Source organism: Prionailurus viverrinus, chromosome F1 (assembly GCF_022837055.1).
Source record: "Prionailurus viverrinus isolate Anna chromosome F1, UM_Priviv_1.0, whole genome shotgun sequence".
In the NCBI taxonomy this organism is placed as follows: domain Eukaryota; kingdom Metazoa; phylum Chordata; class Mammalia; order Carnivora; family Felidae; genus Prionailurus; species Prionailurus viverrinus.
In genome coordinates, this window is record NC_062577.1 from 37616652 (window position 1) to 37637981 (window position 21330).

Sequence of the window (21330 nt, forward strand, 5' to 3'; positions counted from 1 at the left end):
GGTGTTGATATGTGAGTGTGAGCGGAGAAGGGGGAGCAGTTTTTCCCTATTTTCGTGTCCCCTTTACACCCAACAATTACTGAGGACCCCAAAGAGCTTTACGTGATCCTATCCATCAATACTTACAGTATTAAAATTAAAGCTAGGAAGCTTTAAAAATTTTGTTTTAAAATAGCAATAACAAACACGTTGTGTGCATAAACATCTTTTGGTGAAAAACAACCTGTATTTTCCAAAAGAAAAAATGGAGCGAGGAAGGTGGTATCATTTTACCTGTTTTTCTGCTAAATCTCCCTAATGTCTGGTTTAATAGAAGACAGCTGGATCCTCACATCTGCTTCTGCATTCAGTTCCTTGTGAATTACGTGTTATCATGTGTCATCTGCTTCCCGAAAACCCCCCTGTATGCCTGGAGGAAAATGAGATTGAAAAGGCGAATAACATCTTAGCATCGCTAGGAAAATCAGCAGACCTTATGATTGCGCTAAAAGGGTTTTGGAGACCCACACGGTCCCCAGACCACGCTTTGAAAACCGCTGGCTGAGAAGGCCAAAACATTTCTACCAGATCTGACATTCTGTGGTCTTTCTGAGAATACTCCATGGTAGTGTTTTTCGAAATGTTTCAGAATTTACACTCCCGGGAATAATTTCATGGGATGTTACTGAACATGGGGAAATGCAGTTTCTATGAATAAATTAGTTTGAGAAGCCCTAGTTTAAATTATGTAGATGTATTTACTGCAGAACTTTTTAGAAGCTTTGATGTGATAATACATGTTATGAATCTCTTTAATTTTTTTATTTTTATTTATTTATTTTCTAATGGCTTATTTTTTTATTTTTTATTATATGAAATTTATTGTCAAATTAGTTTCCATACAACACCCAGTGCTCATCCCAAAACGAATCTCTTTAAAAAATACTACCGTGGATAAGGTTTCCTCATAATTTTAGCCAGAAACTCTTTTTTTGAGAAGACTCTTTAAAGACCGTTGTAACAAGGAACATTGTTTGGGAAATGCTGCTTTAGTGACTCCTGGGTACTTTTCCTGAGTATTAACAGATCCGATTCTATCATTTGGAATGCATTTTTCTCTACATAAAATTCTGCATGTATACTTTTTAGTTCTTTTAATGCAGAGATTTTATGGTAGTCATTTCTAGGACTAAGAGAACCTCAGGTTGCTAAATATTTTGCCTTTAGACAAATTGCTGAAATTAAATAGGAAGAATATTAGCATTACATATATATATATATATATATATATATATATATATATATATTGTTGAGTGGATGACTAAGTAACATTTCTTGAACATCTACTACATGCCAGCAATCTTTGTTTTTTTTTTTAAGTAGGTTCCAGAGCCCAGCATGGGGCTTGAACTCACGACCTTGAGATCAAAACCTGAGCTGAGATCAAGAGTCTGATGCTTAACAGACTAAGCCACCCAGGCACCCTGACCAGCAACCTGTTTAAAAACACAATAATCAAGACTGTGTGGTATTGGCGGAGGGGATAGACACATAGATCAATAGAACAGAACAGAGAACCCAGGAATAGACCCACACAAATATTCCCAACTGATTTTTGTCAGAAGTTCAAAAGCAATTCAGTGGAAGAAAGATAACGTTCAACAAGTGATGCTGAAACAGTTGGACACCCAGCAGCACAACAATGAATCTGGACTAAAGTCTCACACCTTATTAAAAAACTACTCAAAATGGATCACAAATTGGGGTGCCTGGCTGGTTCAGTCAGTAGAGCATCTGACTCTTGATCTTGGGGTCATGAGTTTGAGCCCCACGCTGGGTATAGAAACGACTTAAAAAAAATGAATCATGGACTTAAATGTAAAACCTAAAACTATAAAATTTTTAGAAAAAAGTCATAAGAGAGAATTATTAAAATGTAGGGCTAGAAAAGCATTTTTACACTTGGACAGAAAGCACAATCCATACAAGGAAAAAAATGATAAGTCTGACTTCATAAAAATTAGAAAACATTGGCTCTGCTAAAGACTCTGTTAAGAGGATGAAGAGAAAATATTTGGAAATCACTTATCTGACAAAGGATTAGGATTTAGAGTACATAAAGAACTTTCAAAACTCAGTATTAGAAAGTGGGCAAAAGACACAGATAGACCTTTCAACTGAAAGCAACATACAGAAGGCAAATAAAAACATGAAAAAATTTTCGGCATCACTAGCCATTTGGGAAATGCAAATTAAAACCACAATGCAGTATCTCTATATACCTGTAAGAATGACTAAGTTAAGGAAAAAACAGTGACAACACCAAATGCTGGTGAGGATGTGAATAAATTGGGTGCTGGTGAGAATGGTATAGGTAAAATGGTACAGGTTCCTGGGAAACAGTCTGGTGGTTTCTTTTAAAACTAAATATGGGGGCGCTTGGGTGGCGCAGTCGGTTAAGCGTCCGACTTCAGCTCAGGTCACGATCTCGCGGTCCGTGAGTTCGAGCCCCGTGTCAGGCTCTGGGCTGATGGCTCAGAGCCTGGAGCCTGCTTCCGATTCTGTGTCTCCTTCTCTCTCTGCCCCTCCCCCCTTCATGCTCTGTCTCTCTCTGTCTCAAAAATAAAAATAAACGTTAAAAAAAATAAAAAAATAAAACTAAATATGGATCTCCAGTGCAACTCTAGACAATTATACTCTCGGACATTTAACCTAGAGAAATGAAGACTTATGTTCACAAAAACCTATATGTAAATGTTTACAGAAGGTTTATTAAAAATAGCCCTAAATTGGAAGCAGCCCAGATGTTTTTCAATGGGTGGTTAACCTAGTTGGTGCATCCATACCATGGAATACTACTCAGCAATAAAAAGGGATGAACTATTGATTCATGGAACAACCTGGATGAATCTCAGAGAATTATGTTGAATTTAGAAAGCCAGGGGCGCCTCGGTGGCTCAGTTGGTTGAGCGTCCGACTTCAGCTCAGGTCATGATCTCACAGTCTGAGTTCGAGCCCCGCGTTGGGCTCTGTGCTGACAGCTCAGAGCCTGGAGCCTGCTTTGGATTCTATGTCTCCCTCTCTCTCTGCTCCTCCCCCGCTTGCGATCTGTCTGTCTCTGTCTCAAAAATTAAAAAAAAAAAAAAATTAAAAAAAAAAGAAAAAAGAAAGCCAATCCCAAAAGGTTACATACTTTATAAGTCCATTTATATAACATCCTTGAAATGGCAAAATTATAGAAATGGAGAATTAGTGGTTTCTGGGTATTAAGGAGAGAGTGTTGTTGGGAGGCAGGTGAATATGACTCCATAAGGGATCCCTGTGGTGATGGAAATGTTCTGTGTCTTGACTGTATCAATGTTAATATCCTGATTGTGATATTGCACTATTGTTTGGTAAGATGCTACCAAGGGGGGAACTGGGTAATGAGTATAGGTGATCTTTGTGTATTACTTCTTTAACTACCTGTGAATCTACAATTATCTCTAAGTAGAAAGTTTAATTTTTTTTAATTACCTGAATTAGTCAAGATGCTAACTCTGTTAGAAATCTAACTCAAGGGGCACCTGTGTGGCTCTGTCAGTTAAGCGTCCGACTCTGGATTTTGGCTCAGGTCCTGATCTTGCAATTCATGGGATTGAGCCCTACATCAGGCTCTGTGCTGACAGCACGGAGCCTGCTTGGGATCGCCTCTCTCTGCTCCTCCCCCACTCATGTGTGCACTCTCTCTCTCAAAATAAATAAAATAAACTTTAAGGAAATCTAACTTGAATTTGCTTGAATTATAAGCTAAACTATGTTATATTGCTAATATTTGACTGGTTTTGACTTATAAATGACGATTTCATATCAGTCAACTGACTACAACAGGAATGTATTATTTCACGTAAGTGGGAAGGTCATGTGTTGAACCAGCTCAGGCACAGTTGGATTCAATAAATCAAATGACATCCTTACAGCTCTGTCACTCTCTTCGTCTCTGACTCTGCTTTCCTCTGTGAATTGGCTTTATTCTCAGGATCACTGCACACGGTTGGAAAGATGCTGCTAATGACCCTAGGCCTACATCTTCATGACTGTAGACATCAAAGCAAAAGTGACCCTCTCTTCACAGCATAAATGTGGCAGATTTTAGGGAAGATTCTAATTTGATTTGCTTGGGTCACAAGTTGATCCATCAACCAATCATTTGGGCCACAGTGGTGAGTGACTCTGTCCAGCCTGGTTCAGATGCCCACCTCTGTGGGAAGGGAAAGCCCTGTGATTAACTCCTTTCAGGACCAGGAGAATACCAAGAAGGCAAAATGACAGATGTCTACTCTTCTACCTAAGTGGATGGATGGATGGATGGATGGGAAAGAAATAACAAATATACACATTTCTCTTTATTGTTTGTTTCTCATAGGGGGGTAAGAGAAGGACTATGAGTAACTTATTTTACTTCAAAAGTAAATTTCCCTGTTCACTTTTCTTTAATGAGCATGGGTCACATGGTATCACTTTTGGGGAGAAAATGCATATATTCATTACTCCCAGCGTGATATTTACAAAAAAGTAAAGTCTAGGATGAAGTCTGCCAAAAATTCTAAGAATACTCAAAAGGGCTCTTTTACAAAGCTATGTTTGTGACTTAGAGGTGGAGGAAGGGATGGGCCTGCTGTTTGGGTCCCAGGGTCTAATGCTCGTGGTGAATGATCAGCATAGTAGAAAGTTATTTGTTTGTTTAGACAACTGTGGGATGATAGCACAAGTTGTAAAAGTACAATTTGTATTGTCAGAAGAAGAATAATTTTTCAGTTTATTATGTCGTAATAAGGTCTCTGACTCTACTCTCTTATTAGGGACTCTCCTTCCACTAGCAGTCCAAAGGGAGAAAAGAAAAACCTCGTCCCACCAAAGGTTTTGTTTTTTTCTATAACTTTCTTTTAATGGAGACGTAACAAATCTATAGGAAAGTACATAAAGTGTACAGCTCAATTTTTTTTTTCGTATGCAAGACTCAGGCCTGGGAGTCAGGAGTCCTGGTTCTGTCCTCAGCTCTGCCGTTAAATCTCTGCATGATTGAAGGGGCATGTCTCTCCCTTTGAATTTCAGTTGCCCCAACTATAAGGCAAGAGTATTAAACTAGATTATTATTCCACAAAGTGTGCTGTGTATATGCAAGATGATTCTAGAGTAGTTTTTTGCTTTGACAGGTACGTAGTTTCTTTTTTTAAACTTCCATATAGAGCTATACTTCGCATACAATAAAATGCACAAATTTTAATTGAACAGTTCAATGAATGTTTATCTAGGTATACAACATACAATACATAGAAACCATTTTTAGTTATTCAGAAAGTTCTTTGTGCACCAGCCCAGTTAGTATGCATGTCCTTGCCTCCGACGCATCCAGCTCTCTGAGTTCCATCAATATTAACTGGTTTTGGGTGTTCTTGAACTTCATGTAGTTAAATCACACAGCATCTACTTTTCATCTCTGCCTGGCTGTTCTTCTCATCACTATGTCTGTGAAAATGACCCCCGTTGCTGCAGGTAGTGGAAGGTCATTCACGTGCATTGCCAAACAGTATTCCATTGCACGAATGTACCACAGCTTATGTATCTATTCCACTGAAGGCGGGCATTTGGATTATTTCCAGTTTGGGGCTATTGTGAACAAAGCTGCTATACCATAAATGTCTTTGGGGGGATATATGCACTCATCTCTCTTGGGTATGTTCCCAGGAGCGGAATTGCTGAGTAATAGAGTACTCATATGTTCAGCTTTTGTATATACTACCAGTTTTCCAAACTGGATGTACCAATGTCCACTCCATCAGTGTGTGAGGATTTTAGGTGACCCACACTGTTGCCAACACTCAGTGTTATTATGTCAAATCTTGTATGAATATAAGAAGGTTGCATTGGTGGTGGGGTGGATAAAGATGATCTCAAACCTTTTCAGATTCTTGCAGGGATTTTCTGACTCAAAAGGGAGTTTTTAGTGTCCTGGTAAACACGCCCTTAGAGGGAGGATTTTAGTAGGGACACATTTGGGTAAAGAATTTGGATGAAGAGAGACCACATCCTGAGCAAATTGCAGAGACCACAAAGCTCTGTGTGTGTGTGTGTGTGTGTGTGTGTGTGTGTGTGTGTGTAGAGCTGGAGTGGGGAGGACGGTCCCAGAAAAGGCAATGTTTTGGAGGATAGAGTCAGGGTCCAAAATATCTTGTAACACTGTAATGAAGGCTGGATCTGTTTCCCCGCTTACACAAATACAGGATGAGAGAGATACGTAATGTAACACAAGATATGTTAGTGCTTTACACTAATACAGTGTGAAGTGACTGACAAACTCATTTGACTCAGGCTGAATTAGCAGAAGTTAAGACCAAAGGAGTCCTTCTTATCAGAACAGAACATTTTATGTTTGCTCTGCTCTGTACCAGAAGCCCACTTCTGGGCTCTTCCGTTTTAGAGATATATGCTATGAGGAGCACAGACACAATGCATTCAGAGCACACAGTGGCCAGCAGGCTGGAGGCTTTGAAACCCCACCACACGAGGAACAGCTGGAGGAAATGGGACATTGTTCTGGGAAAGAGACACCTCAGCGGTATGATAGCTGTCTTTGGCCATCTGAGGGAAAGTCATGTGGAAGAGGAATAGAATTTATAGTGCATGACTCCAAAAGGTCAACACTAACAGAGAAAACTTTCAGTTTGGTGTCAGGAAGGATGTTTACCAAGGATGTCCAAAGAAGAAATATATTGCCCGGAGAGCCCGTTTTGCTATTACCGGGAGTGTTCACATATCTTTAGGTCAGCTACTTCCTGAAGCTACCTCAGAGGGAACTTCATCCCTCACAACGATGACAAGTTTGACAAATGACTCTAGGTTCCCTTTTAGCTCTGAGATCCCCCGAGTCTGGCTGTGTGACTTTGGATTTCCTGGAACCTCCATTCTTTATCTGTAAAACAGAGGGTGAGTTAAGGATTCTTCAACACCAAAGCCAGTTCATTGTGAGCGGCTTCCCACAGGGGCCAGGTGGTGAGTTATGTGGAATCCCACAGCAACTCCAGCTGTTAGGGTGCTTTGGTTGTAAGCAACAGAAACTGACTGACTTGCCTAAGGAAAAGGGGAGCTTGTTGGAAAGAAGAGGAAAATCCATATAATATTATATAATCTAAGAGATGGCTGAAAAATAAGGCATGAAGAGGGGAAAAACTAGTGCATCCTCTCACACCTTTGCCACTGGGGTGAAATGGCGGTAGATGATGCCTCCACTCCCATCCTGAGCTTGCTACTCAGTCTTCAAAGTCCAGAAGAGGGAGTGGTGCCATGGACCTAACTGGGTCTTACAGTTGCCCCCTGGCAAGAAAATTCAGGACACGTTGATTGTCAGCCCAAGGTCATCTCCCAAGATGAAATCAGAAACTATTGTCAGAAAGGGCAAACAAGTGTTTGCATACTTCACCCTTTTCTCTCCTACTCAGGACAGCACAACAGAGCTCTAGAGAGCATTTGATCTATTATGATAAAAACAATCTTCAACCGATTCTAATTTATCATTGAAAGGGAAAAATGCATCCCTCTGGAGGCTTACATTTTTACTAGTAGCACATGTGACACATGCCTTCACTGTGTGGTGACAAGCCAGCAGGCCTGAGACCACGACACCCCCCGGGGAGACAGACAAGCTGATAGGCGTGTACATCAACAAACAGGTATCAGATGCGTTCTATGTGTCAAGCCCTATACTAGACACCAAGACTCATTAAGCCAGTGCAAAAATGGAAAGGTTAAATATTTGCCCCGTAGATGCAAAGGGCAAGTGCAATGCATTGGAGCTAAACAGCCTGGGGCTGGCCAAGGAGGGTTACCTTACAGGCCCGGGCCTTCCGGCCCTAATGTGGCCGCCCTAGCCCCACCCACAAGTGACCTCACGCTCCAGCTGTCCAACCGCTGATCACCCCACCCTGGTCTAGCCGGTCCTGGGCCTTTGCAGCCCTCTGGAGGAGGTGACGCCCCCAGGATGAGGACATTTCTATCCCGGCCAGCAGCTGTCACCTGAGAAAGATTAAGATCCCCCCACCGGCGACAAGGCTTGTTGTACCCGAGACAGGCACAGCTCAGATTCCCTCCGCTAGGTAATTAACCCCGGGAAAAAAATGTGACAAATCCCTGGGGCAACCGCCCTCCAGCCTGCCGCTCACTCGCTCCGCTCGGGCCTTTCCCAGACAGGGCCTGAGCCTAGAAGGTTTCAGGAAGAAATCAAGTGGTGGGGGCGTCCCCTCCCTTTCTCGACGAGGTGCGGGTGGGAGGACTTGACACAAATCCCGTGGGGGACGTCTGGGGCTCCAGACTCGGGTGCCGCGACCAGGCGGCGAGCTAGAAGCACGAGGCTAAGGTCAGAGAAAGTGAGCCTGGACCACAGCAGGGGGTGTGCTGGCTACTGGGCTCACGGCGCCAGCAGCCCCGAGGTGACCGCTCTGCGTCCTCGCCAGCCTCCTGGGGCGGGGGACGCGGGTGGCGGCGGGTGGGGAGGCTCGATCCAGCGGATCCCAGGAGGCACAGCAGCACGGGAGACACTAATCCGCAGTTTTTACACGTAATCACTTCAGCCGGCAGAGATTAAGTACCTGTACCTCAAATTGCACTCATAGCTGGAAGGACTGGTGGTTTTAGAGGCTTTCAGCTCGTGTTCTCAGGGGGAGCTTCCCAGGGAGGGACCAGGGGCCCTGACTCTGATCCCTGAGTTGCCACTCACTCTGAACCACAGCATCTCCCCGGACCTCAGTTTTCGTACCTGGTCAATGGGTTAAACTAAACCTGGCACATCTTACCTCCTTTTAAGAACAAAAAAGAGAATCCAAAGAGTGTTTGAAAGTTAAAATGGGATGGAAGTCTATGAATTTCACTGGCCTCTCTGGCAGTGTGTTTGCTCACCAAGGAAAGCCAATTTGATCTTTTGTTTTCTTTTAAAAAGTGTAATTGACTTGAAGGAAATCAACCTCATGGCTAGGTCAGATGAGGGTCAGAGGTGGGTGGGGGGCAATGGTGTGGGAGGGACTGCTTATGTGCAGGAATTCTCTCAGGGAATGAAGGAATGAGGGGAAAGCCTGACCTGTGACTTCTGTAACCGTTCCTGTGATCACAGCCGGTGTTGTTGAGTTGGCTGATTGAGAGCAGGTGGCCCCCTCATTTTACAGATAAAGAAACTGAGGTCCAGACAAGGGGAAGTGGCTTGCCCACGGTCACCCAGGTGTTGGCCAGAGTCAGCTCTGGAATTTCTTTGCGGCTTGTTGAAACTGGCTCCCCTGACCCAGACATCAGTCTTGCCTCCCCCTACCTTCAGGTTTTAGGGTTTGGACCTTTCCCCCAAAGGGTTAGCTTCCTGATTCCAAAGCATTTCCTAGGGTTGCTTCCTGATTCCAAAGCATTTTGAACTGCCCCCCTCCCCCCCCTCCGAGCCATTTTCTGATCCTATGTCTCTCAAACTGGGGGAGGCAGGAGGTTCCAGGGGTTAAAGAGTAGTCTCTGGTGTGGAATTCAGCAGGGGTGAGATGTTCACAGACACCGTGCACTCGATCAGTTTACAGCTTGCTGTTAATAGAGGCCATTAATCACAGCCAACTGCAGCTGGCTCCGCCTGGGACAGGGATGGCTCACCATCCTTGGGCGGGGCAGGCAGGAGTACACCGGGAAGGGCCTCCTTCAGTTACCCCCAAGACCCAGAAATCTGTCCCAAGAAGGAGGCAGTGGAGTAAGTGCTCCCAACATGGCGCCATGGGCACATATGATTGGTGACTCACTCTTTCCAGCAAGTTCCCCAAATGTCTGAACTTGAGTAAAATGCCTAACACAGTGTCTGGCACACATCAGGTACTTACTGAGTACTTTTAAAGAGTCTGGTGTTTGGGAGGACTGGCCCCAAAGCATCAGGAGAGAGGGAGGGAGAAGTTATGGTGGTTTCAACTGTCATCTGGGTGGCAGAAACCTGCTGTGATTCGTCTCCAGGGTGATAGAAGCTGCCACTGGGTAGGTAGCTCAGGGACAGCGTTGTCCTCGCAAGGGGGCAGTGGGCTCAAGATGTTAGCTTCATGTCGCAGAGCTTGCTTCTCTTTCTGTGGCCTCTCGTGGGGCCCACACTGCTCTGAGTCTTCACATCCATAACATCTCTAACTGGAGACTCTTTTGGATTTACTCAGGGCCAGAATTCTGGTGGACTAGCCTTCTTGGCAGGCTTCCTAACAGAGTTCTAGGTGCTCAGCGCTGAGGAGGTAGGAAGGCCAGCTATCGCGTTCTGGAATGTTCTATCCCAGTTTTAGATTGTGCCCTGGAGCCAAACACTGAATCAACAGGACCCAACATACTATTAGGCCCCTTGAGGTCTGAATCAGAGGAAGTATCTGTTGTCTTTTGCCAACTACTTTTTTTAATGCTTGAGCCTACAAGAGCAAGTGAATATAAGTGAGGGAAAAGATTTAATAACTTGATTGAGTCTAGGAGCTGCTGTGTATTTTGAACTTACCCTATGCCAGGCACTCTTTTACATATTATTCAAATATTACCTCACTTAGAACTCCCAACAACCCCGTGAAGCAGATATTATTTTATGCCCATTTTGCAAGTGTGGAAACAGAGGTGCTGAGAGATTAAATTATGTGACCAATGTCACAGAGCAAGGGAGTGGCCGAGCTGGCTTTCACACCCAGGCTATTGGGCTCCAGGGTCTATGCTCTTAACCACCTAGAAAGGATGGGCCTGGGAAGAACCTTCTAGGAGTGTGGTTGTCAGACTCAGATGTCACCCACCTGCAAGACTGCCCCTCCAGCCTGGTGTGTGCAGCCCGCTCTGGAGAAGCGGGGAGAGCGAGATGACCTCTGAAGGCCCTTGCAGACAAGGAGACTCAAACTCTCCCTGGAGAATTCTTCCCTTCTGGACTTCACTTGCTTCTCTTTCTGTCCGGTCCAACAGGCTGATCTGGGGCTCCTGATTGAGTTCAGCTGTCGCTGTGGGACCAGGAGAGGAGTGTGCAAACCCCTGCAGGATTAGGGATGCTGATGAGGCAGCCATCAGAAAACAGCATCACTTGACAGGCCTCTCTATTTCACTAGTCACAAGGGCTGAGTGTGGAGCCCTCTTCCTGCCCCTCTGGCTGCCCTGGCCTCCCTGTGACCCAGCCCTTCTGGCTGCCATCCCCCCTTCTCTCGCAGCTGCGGTTTTCATTAATTTTTTGTCAGACCCTCAAAGCTATCCCTCTGTCATCCAGCCTCAGCTCGCAGAAAGGGCTAGAAGGTTAAGAAGTGTACTTCCTGCTTCTCTGCAGGATATTCCCTCCTCCATGCCCACCTGAGAGCTCGTCTCAAAAATCTCCATGGGAGGAAATTCTTCATGTTCTTTGTACTGCCCTGAGGCCAGGGCATTTGCTGAGATGGAATTTCTGGGGGCAGGCCTCCAGAAATGTTGCAGGTACACACACAGATTTAAAGTATTCCATTCATCTAGGCTAGGGGTCTGCAAAGGGCCAGGCAGTGAATATTTTATTCAGGCTGCACAAGTTCCGTTGCAGCTACTCGATTGTGCTGTCGTCACGCCAAAGTACCTCGAGAGGACAAGTAAATGAGTAGTAAGTCTGGCTGTTTCCAATAAAACTTTATTTACAAAAACAGTCCATCGGCCGTAGTTTGCTGATCCCTGATAAAAGGCAGCAGCGGGCAGGTTCTATGTCATACTTCCCACCCTGGACCTACACAAGCAGGGATGCCTACCTCTCCCACTCCCCCAGAGGTCATGAGTGGACAGAGGCCCAGGGAGAACACTGACTGAGGGTCAGGATTGCTGTCTTCGAAGCAGCCTAGAATGGGGCACTGGGATGCTGTCTTAAGAGTGAGGAGTTCCCCAGGCTTTTTGACCACTGTATTCAGCCTTCTCTAGCACCTGTGCAGAGACAGCTTTCTTCCTAAGGGGGCAGTCTCCACAGGCCTTGTCACTGACTAACACCCATGTATTCTGCTGCTGGAGCCATAGCAGCCCAAGGCCGATGCACTTAGGAGAACACCCAAAGCACATCCTCATTGAGCTGAGTACGGCTGGTGACATGCTTCCCGTCTGGGGCCTTTGGGACGACCTTGATGGGGACGAGCCTCGCGAGGAATCATCCCAGATGTGACAGAATCATTTCACTTCCTCCCGGGCACCCCTCTCTTTTCCACCTCTATATGCCACTACATGTGCTGTTCTCTCTACCCAGAACACTCTTCCTCCATCTTCTTCACTTACCTTGCCCATCCTGTCCGCTTCCTCAGGAAGCCTCCTCAGATTGCTCCTGTCTCCCGCGTCTGGGCTGGGCCTGCCACATGTGCTCCTGTTAAACCCCAGCAGTCCCCTACTGTAGCTTTATTGTGCTTCGTTGTAACCGCTTGCTTGCCTGAATCCTCTGCTAGGAGGGGGTTAGACCGAAAACTCTGTGAAGGGAGGGATCCCAGCACTTGGCATAAGACCTGCTGCTCAATAAATGTTTATACAGTAGCTGATCAGTTAAATATGTATCAAAGGGATGAATTTATCTCACCTGTCACTGGGCAGAGCTCTCCCTTAACTCTCGTGGGAATACATGTGTCCATCACGTTCTCTATAAACTTCCCGAGGTTTGAGGGAGCAAAGGTCCTTTCCCGTGGTCAGAACCAGCCTTTCCCCTTCAGCGCCCGTTTCTGTTAATTAAGGCCAAACACATGTGCATCACATGTTCCAAGAGTTGTTTGAACAGAGGCAGATATCTTGTCTTAAGAGACCTTCGTTTGGGGAGGGAAGTTGATAGGAGGAATATTTTCCTGGACTCTGTCTGGAAGGGGGACTTCCAATAGGCAGGTGCCATGTTCGTGGGGGGGAGGGGTGAATGAGTGAAGGAACCCTTGAGAGAGTGAATATTTACCTCTGGAGCAGTTTGAGGGGTTTTCTTTTGAAAGGGGAGTTTCTGAGCTCGCACTATCTTCAGAAAACTCCAATTATAACAGCGATTAGGACAGTCACACCGCTGAAAATTAACCGCGACCTCTCCCCTCCCGACCAGCTGGGGCAACATGGGCCAGGCTTGCAGTCTAGGGTTCTGATAATACCCCTGGGGCCCAGCAACTGTCTCCCAAAGAACAAGAACTTGCCAGATATCACCATTCCAGCCTTCCCAATTTCCCCCTAAAGGGCGGGAAGACACAGAGATGGGTGTTGGAAAGCCAGGGAAACTGGGACACAGGCTAAAGGAAATCAGGTCAGAAAGTCAATGAGAATTTGAATCCAAATTGCAGCCCACCCTTCCTTCCCACCGCCCCCACTCCTCCCGTTGTGGCTGTGGAGGGTTTGTGGCTGTGCAGGGTGGTGCAGGCGCCGGGCCGGTGGGTGCCCAGCCAGACTCACTTCGCTGCAGCTCCATGTGGTGGGGGAGTCAGACAGGAGCACTGGGGAGAGGAGGCAGAGAGGGCGGTTTCCAACCTGATGGTTTTCTCATCCCGATGCTCATCTCCCCCCAACTTTTTGGAAAACCTGTTCTGATCTTTCACCCTTTGCTTTAGAGCTAGCTGTGAATGGCCACAGTCCCAGCCCTTGGGCCCTGCCAGGCCTGTGCCTCGGGAGCTGCTACGTCTCTTCGTTTCAGGGTTTTGTGCCTTTGATGGGATAACTTCTGAGGTATTCTTGGGGGGCAACTGGAATGAGCCTGCCTGGCAGCTTAGCCAGGACTTGCTTACAAGCAAGGCATGTTGACGGGATATTAAAAATAGATTGCAAACCAATATCTCATTCTCTTTCTATTTTGGCCCTTTGCCTCTGCTCTCATACCTGGGGGGGGGGGGGCGTTAGATTTGATTTGCCCAGATTCCCTTTGCGTCCCCAGCTCCTTGCCACAGGACACCTGCCCTCCCTATTCCAGGTTGTCCCAGGTTCTTCTCACCTTCTCTCCTCACCAGAGAGCGCCTCTGGCAGGAAAGCTGACAAAGCAATTAACAGCCTGGGCAGCTCATTAAATACTAGAGCTGAGAGGTGCTAAATTTTCTCCAACCAGTCAAGGGCAACCGCCTGTAGGTCGTTCAATAGGAAAGATCTGTTTCAAGTGCTGAGATTGGCCTTGCTGGGTGGGGAGCTTAACCCCAGCACCTACAGTCCTGAAGGAGCCACCCTTTTAGCATCCTGCCCCCTCTACCCTGCACCCCCGCCCCCATGCCCCATGCAGTCACTTGCGAACACGTGATATGCTTAGCCTGCTCAGGTCTCTGCTTTAAGGATCCCATCTCCTGGCAGAACACCCAAGGCTGAGTAATTCCTGGGCAGAACCCAGGATCGGGTGGTACAAGGATAAACAGAGGGAGAAGGAGACATCATCCTCTCCTTGGGGAGTTCACAGAGATTGTGTGCAAATATGCGGAGGGAGAGAAGGGGGTGTAAAAAAGACACACGGGCTCCGTCCTTGGCAAACTTCCTTGCATCTGTGTGATGCTGGAATGGCAGCAGATGGCAGGGGAGGGCAGGAGAGACAGGAGGGCAGGGAAGGTTTCTGGCAGAGAACGGCCTTCAACAAGCTTTGAACAATGCTTGACAGAAAGGCAGAGATCCAGGTTCAGGGCAGATTAAGTGACCTAGAAACAAGGCTCAGAGGCAGCAGAGGGGACCTTTGAATGGAAGGACTAGAATAAAGTCCTTGGAGGCAGAGGCTTTAGGATAAAATTACAGTACCATGAAATTTTTCCCTCTCTAGATCAGACCTAGAGAAAAATGAGGGGGCCAGAAAGGCTTTGTATCTCAGGGACAGACATAGAGATAGTAAGACTATGTTGCCTGGCGCCTGTTGTCCTGGTACTTGTGTGGGTGTGGCTGTGGGTGTGTCTGTGGGTGGGTGTGCACGCGCACGCATGCGCGCACTTTGGACACTCCGATGTATAGATTCTTCTGTGGTTAGGGCGGTGGAAGAAGCAAGTCACGTGGCATGTGTGTGCTGCAGGTACCAGGGCGAGCTGCGTGTGAACACTGAGGTGAGAGTGAGCCCGTGAGCTCGTGTGAACGGCCCCGGAGGACAGCGATCAGAAGTAATGACCCTGACACCATGCGGAAGGATCGCTAATTTAAGACAGTATGGAATGTCAGGCAGAAGAGGGGCAGTGCTGTTCCTCTGGGTCCCCTTCCCAGTGAACCCCTCTTTCCTGCTTTCTCCTTCAGATTCCCGCCTTGGCTCCCTCCGTGGTTCTCCTTGCGCCTCCGCATGCCCCTTCCTCCTCCCTCACCTTTGCCCCTCGGAATCTCCATCCACCTGCAACCACCTCTACCCTGCCCCAGAGCCACCGGGCTACCGAAGGGGCAGACCTTTGACCTTGGTGCCCAGGGAGGAGCACAACCCCCAGTTCCACGGCTGCGGGGTTCCTGCTGTGAAGTCCATCCCCACCATGCCCGTGACCCCATGCGCCGGTGGACTGATCTCAGGGGAGCACGTGTGTGGCCATGCAACTCTACTAGAAAGGTCCGTCTCTCTCCTCCTTCCCCCTGACTCATTCTCCCATTGCAGTTCCCTCTCTTTGGCCATGTGATTCTTCAGGCTTCTGGATGAGTGCATCCTTCTCCCCCCCCCCCCCCCCCACCGTCCCTTCCCGCTGCCCGCATCATCTCCTCCACTGGTGCAACTCCAGCCTCTGTCCCAGCCCACCCTGCCCTTTCGCTGTGGCACCAGAGAACTTATGGCAAGAGAAGGGAGCTTGGGCAAGAGGTCACCTGCTCAGGGGCACAACAGGCACAGGTTATCAAGAAGATGCCCGGGTTTCCTCCATTCCTCCCTCAAATACTGCTGAACTGGGCTCAACATGGGAAATCCATCAAGGAATAAAATACACGCGTGATTCGCGCTCCATAGAGCTTTCAGTCTAGTGGAACAAATGCTTAAAAACACTTGCTCAAATATATAATGATAAATAATGACAAGTCAGCAGATCCTGCTGTTTCTACCTGCAGATGCATTTAGAATCTGACCACTGCCCATAGCCCCACTGCTATAAGATGCCCCAAGGCATCTTCATCTATCACTAGATTATTGCAGGTGCTGCTTGTCTGCTCTCCCTCTTCCACTCTTGTTTCCCTGCAGTCTATTTCCAACCCTGCAGCCAGAGTGGTCCTTTCATCACATAAGCCGAATCTTGTGATCCCTCTGCTGAGAACAGCCATCTTAGAGTAAAAGGCAAGTCATTATCACGGCCAGTGGCCCAGTGTGATTGCTGACCGCTTGCCTCTGTGACATATTTCCTCCCACTTTTCCTCTGCTCAAGCCCTCCAGGCTGAAAGCCTCCGGATAGCAAAAGTGGTATTTAAACCTGGGTTTGTCTGATTCAAGAGTCCATGCCCCCTCCACTAAGAATATTATCATCCCCTTTCTACAAACAAGGAGACAGATGGTCAATAAGTTTAAGATGAGGCTAGAGTCACATGATTAAGAAATGTGACTATCTTTGCAAATTATATCTGCAGTTACCTGCATAATTGCAAATCCAGGATAGACCCCCCTACCACTTCTTCTAGAAGATCGTAAGTGTCCACCAGTGTAGACCAGGAAATAATATCATTGGCAACTCAAGTGACTTCCACCATACAAAATTTCCCTTGATTTTCATTTCTAGGGAGCTGTGATCTTGATCCTTTAAGCCTAAGGTCATTTCAAACTGATCTCAGAAAGTCAGCCAGGAAATGAAAAGTTTTCTTCCTTAAATTCTCATGCTACCCTCAATGTAAAGGTAATTTTTTATCCCCATGATTTTTTTTAACGTTTTATTTATTTTTGAGACAGAGAGAGACAGAGCATGAACAGAGGAGGGTCAGAGAGAGAGGGAGACACAGAATCTGAAACAGGCTTCAGGATCTGAGCTGTCAGCACAGAGCCCGACGCGGGGCTCGAACTCACGGACCGCGAGATCATGACCTGAGCCGAAGTCGGCCGCTTAACCGACTGAGCCACCCAGGCACCCCGATCCCCATGATTTTTGTAAATAAAGCTGAGGGTGGCATCCAGGAAGTCTGAAATCACATCTTCTGCTTCAGAGCCTCCTTCAGAGAGGAGAAGCTGGCTTCAGGAGAAGCCAGTGAAATCCTTCACTGTAGAGTCAGTGGAATCATTGTGGGGGAACAGAGGAAAGCCCATCAGACATTGTAACCCTGGAGAGAACCAAGAGGCTCAGGGCACCATTATCTCCTTCATGTGGGTTAGATCAGAACCAGGCAAAGAGATGAAATGGGCAAGAGGGTCCTGGAGAACTTTCTCCAGAATAGAGATGAACACTGGTGTTACCGTCTCCAGCATGGACACAAGACTAGACCAAGTAGGGACCCAGGATCTGCAGGTTCCTGGTTCTATGTAGCCATCATGCTGGCACTCTGTCAAGTGGTTCCTGATTGAGTTCCTCCAGGGGCACAAGTCAGCCACCAGGCAGTAAATCCCTCTTCTGTCCTGGGCATTAATGAGATCCAGCCGCCTCCTGTCAATCTCCCAAGAGCAAACATCTAACAACCTAGGCTGACAGGTGGCCCCCTGGGATATAGTCTATAATGGAGCCCAGGAACTGTCCAGGGCATTTCCCAGAATTAACTGCAGGGAGGGTGGGAGGCATGAGAGCTTTAGGAAAAGGAAAGTGGGAACATAGGTGGGGGTCCCGCAGTCTCTTGATGCAGGCTGGGCTTTTGGAAGGAACAGCATGAAAATGTGTCACTGAGCTAAACAAACCAAAGGGGTTTGTCACCTTTCCTTGTGACTGGAACTAATAGAATTCCTGTGGCGGAATTCTCTTTTTCTATGTTTCTTTTTTGAGGGGGATGGGAGTGCTTTCTTTCTCTGTCTTCTCTGTCTTCCTCCCTCCCTCTCTCCTGCCCTCTCTTTCTTTCTTTTTGTCTTTTCCGGTTCTCGAGGAGGAACTTCCAGAGTGGTATCGGACAGAGTTGCAGTCAAGCAGACCTGAACCTCTCTTGTTTTATAAATGGAGAAGCCCAAGTTTCGAGGGACACAGAGGTTTGTCTGCCTGGCTCTATTCCCAGCTCTATTCCCAGCTCTCAGTTAAGGCTCACTCTGTGACCTAAACTTACTTCACCTCTCAATGTCTCAGGTCCCCTCTCTGTAAAATGAGGATAATTTAATTGTGGAATTAAAGGTGTCCATAGGTGTAAGAGCCAAGGATGGGGTCTGCCACTAAGTCAAGGCCCTTGGTGAAGGTCTTCAAGTCCACCTGGTTACTCCATCACTCACTGGCCTCTGACAGCAGCTCATACCTCCTGGAACATTGAATTTAATCTTTGGAAAAAGAAATAAAACTTTCATTTGGAGCCGTGTTTGAGAAATTAAATGGGTGGGGATCAATTGTGGGGAAAACATTTGGAGGAGGTCAAAGAGTTGATGTTTATCTCAAACAATAAGATCTCACAGGGTTGGCTTTGCCACACTGCATGGAGACACATAAGCTATGGATTCTCGATCTTACTTTATAGGGGTTAAAGTCCTCCTCTACTCAATGGTTATTTCCTGTTGCTGTTCTACTCGTTGAGAATATTTAATTATTTGAGTTTTAACACTTCGCATCTCAAATTCTGATTGGGCAGGTGAGCCCCTGATCTTTCTGAACCAAAGCCAATAAAGAGGAGTTAGTTTTGACTGTTGACTGTGGCTCCTTTGTGTCTTCAAACATTAACCGATTCTCCATCTCTGTCCAGAATTGCTCAGGAGGATGGCTTGGATGACTGTAAGAGTTTGGTAATGCTGTGGTTAGGGTTGAGTCAAGGGCCTGTCACTCTGTTAATCCTACATCCTGGCCCTCATCTGTCAGCCCCTAACTTTGAGGCTATGATCAACCATGCTTCTCACAACCTGCACCTAAATGGCTGTGTAATTCCCAATGAGTCCCATCCCTGTTTTGAGTCTCATTGTTGCCTTTTGTTGGGACCTCTCCCTTCCCCATCTTCCGGTTCCATTACACAGAGCCGTGAGAGGTATCTTCTTCCTGTCTTTTAATCATCTCAGTTACACTGGGGTCTCCAAACGGGCCCACCTAAAATCAAATAGCGGTGGGGGCTTGCTTGTCACTCCCCCCAGTTAGAGTCAGGTAAATAATTTGTAGATTTTCTGGCTGGGAGCCCTTCATTCAACAAATGAATGCCAAGCACTGTTCTCAACTCAGTAAACAAAACAGAATCTCTCTCATGGGGTTTCTATTTCAAACTGGGGACACAGCCAACAAACAAAGGCATGGATTGGATCAGTTCTGTATCAATAAATTCTAGCTACTTTGCATTGGATCATCAGAGAAGGAGTTCCAACCAGTGACAAGAGCCAGCCAGGCAGAGGCAACAGCGTGCACAAACACCTCCCTGCAAGCCACAGTGGAAACTGTAAGAGGAAATGAGACAATTAAACGACATAATGATTCCAAGTGCCTAGCCCAGTCGCCCATTGTGGATGCTTCAAACGCGCTAGTTTCCATCTCCGTCATGGAGAACTGTCAGAGCCAACCACAATGACAGACACCATTTATTGGTGACCCTGATGGTGGAGATTACGTCTTCCCAATCAGACGAGAGTCTCTGAGGATTGGGGCTGTTCCTCTGCCACCATGTGTAGAAGGCAGGGGCTGTCTCCCCATCAGAGAGCAAGCCCCCTGAGGGCAGGACTGGTTTCCTCTCCAGTCCCCAGGGGAGGTCCTGACCTCAGGTTTTCTTAAGCAGGAGACTGACGGGTACCTTCCTTCCCCATGGCTGGATCTCACAAGGACTTGAAGTGCCCCGCAGGCCCCAGCCTCGCTCTCTGCCCAGCCCTCGGCCAGGCCCCTGCCAGTGGTGTTTTGGCATGGTACCCCAGGGCCAAGCCACTGGTCAGGGATGGGGTTTCAGCCTGAACTTTACCACCAGCTGCATGTGGTCAGGCTGCTGGGAACTCGGAAAGTTGATGCCAGAGAAAGGCCAGCTGATGTCAGGGAAGGAGCCATACTACCCTTGGAACCTGAGGCCGGGGGGTTGCGTCATAGGGTCTCATCCCCATGGTACTCATCTCAGCTGGCTAGGGGAGTGGAGGTTCCTAGGGACAAGTCATACCTCATCTGGGCCTCGATTTCCACCTTTTGCAAACCAGTCCACAAGACTGAGCTTTCCCTGGGTATGTATCCAGGCTTAGGTGCAGGGATTGGAAGTCCCTGTCCCTGACCTTGGAAGCCCCTGGTCTGATGTTGGAGACACAGCCCTACTCTCAAAAATATCAGTCTAAGGGGGGAGGGGGTAGATAGGTTCTGGCTTTGAATTTTTTCCCACTCCAATCTAACCAATAAACAATACCCAAAAGCTCTTTCGAAAAGACAAATCTATTATTTCTCTGCCTAAAAACCTCATGGCTCCTCATCCACTCCCAAATAAAGACCAAACTCCACTGCAAGGCACAGAAAGCACTTTACAACCTCCCTGGGTATGAAGCCTTCAGGGTAGGTGGGAGTTTTACTGAAGGGCTCTTTCCTGCCCTGTCAAGGAATTTGACCTGCCTAAAGGCTCCTTCAAGGGTGTGCTAAACTCAGGTTTAGCCAGAACTCTTTTCTGCTTAAAGGGAATGTTTCTTTGCAGGGTGGGACGGGGACCATGAAGAGAGAGCTTCTGACCGTCTCCTAACCCCTGAGGCTACAGGTTCAGGAGACACTGCCCTGTGATAAAGCTGCCGGGAGCAGAGCCCCATCCTGGGACACAGTGGGTATGGGGAAAGGAAAGACACACTCTGGCATTTAGGAAATTCCAGGGACTCGGAGACAGAACGTATCCCCAGGACAGGCCTGAGACATAAAAGCTGAGGTGAATTAATGTGGTCACATGGACATGTCACTTAATATGGGTGTCACAGGAGGGCAAGAAAGTCATCATTCTAGATGAGGTTGGGGTGTGAGGGAGAATGAATTGAAGGACAAGGGCCAGCGTGTCTGAGTTGGAGAGAATAAGCCAGGAGGTCAGCTGGGAAGGGCGTTGGTTGGTGGAAAGGCCTTGAACGCCACGAGGAGCTTAGATTTGGTACAAGCAGAATCCTTGCACAGCATGGAGGTTCCACTAGGGCCTAGCCCTGATGGAGCCTGCTTCTAATACAAGAGTCTGAGTCAGGTTGCCCTGTGGGGCTTCCATGGGCAGTTCCAGGGGGCTCGCAGCTCCCCCTACCCCAGTCTGCCTCATGTCCCAGCTCAAGGTGGCTGGCTCCTCTTCCAGACTGCTTCGCTGCTGCTTTCCCAGCTCCCCACTGCCTTCTGGACTCAGTTTCTCTACCTGAGAAAGGGGAGTTGAGTTCTGCTCAGGGTAGCAATCTGACAGACAGCTGGGTCAGGATTCCAGAGGAGTGCC

The 21330-nt window shown here is 47.3% G+C and overlaps 1 protein-coding gene across 1 annotated transcript in view; it reads left to right on the forward strand.

Annotated features, from left to right (window-relative positions):
• Positions 1 to 8053: 8053 nt before the first annotated feature.
• Positions 8054 to 21330, forward strand: part of IGFN1 (immunoglobulin like and fibronectin type III domain containing 1) — a 50968-nt gene continuing 37691 nt past the window's right edge. The window contains exon 1 of the mRNA XM_047840989.1: positions 8054 to 8111. The gene's annotated coding sequence lies outside the window, so the exon portion shown is untranslated. The remainder of the gene's footprint in view (positions 8112 to 21330) is intronic.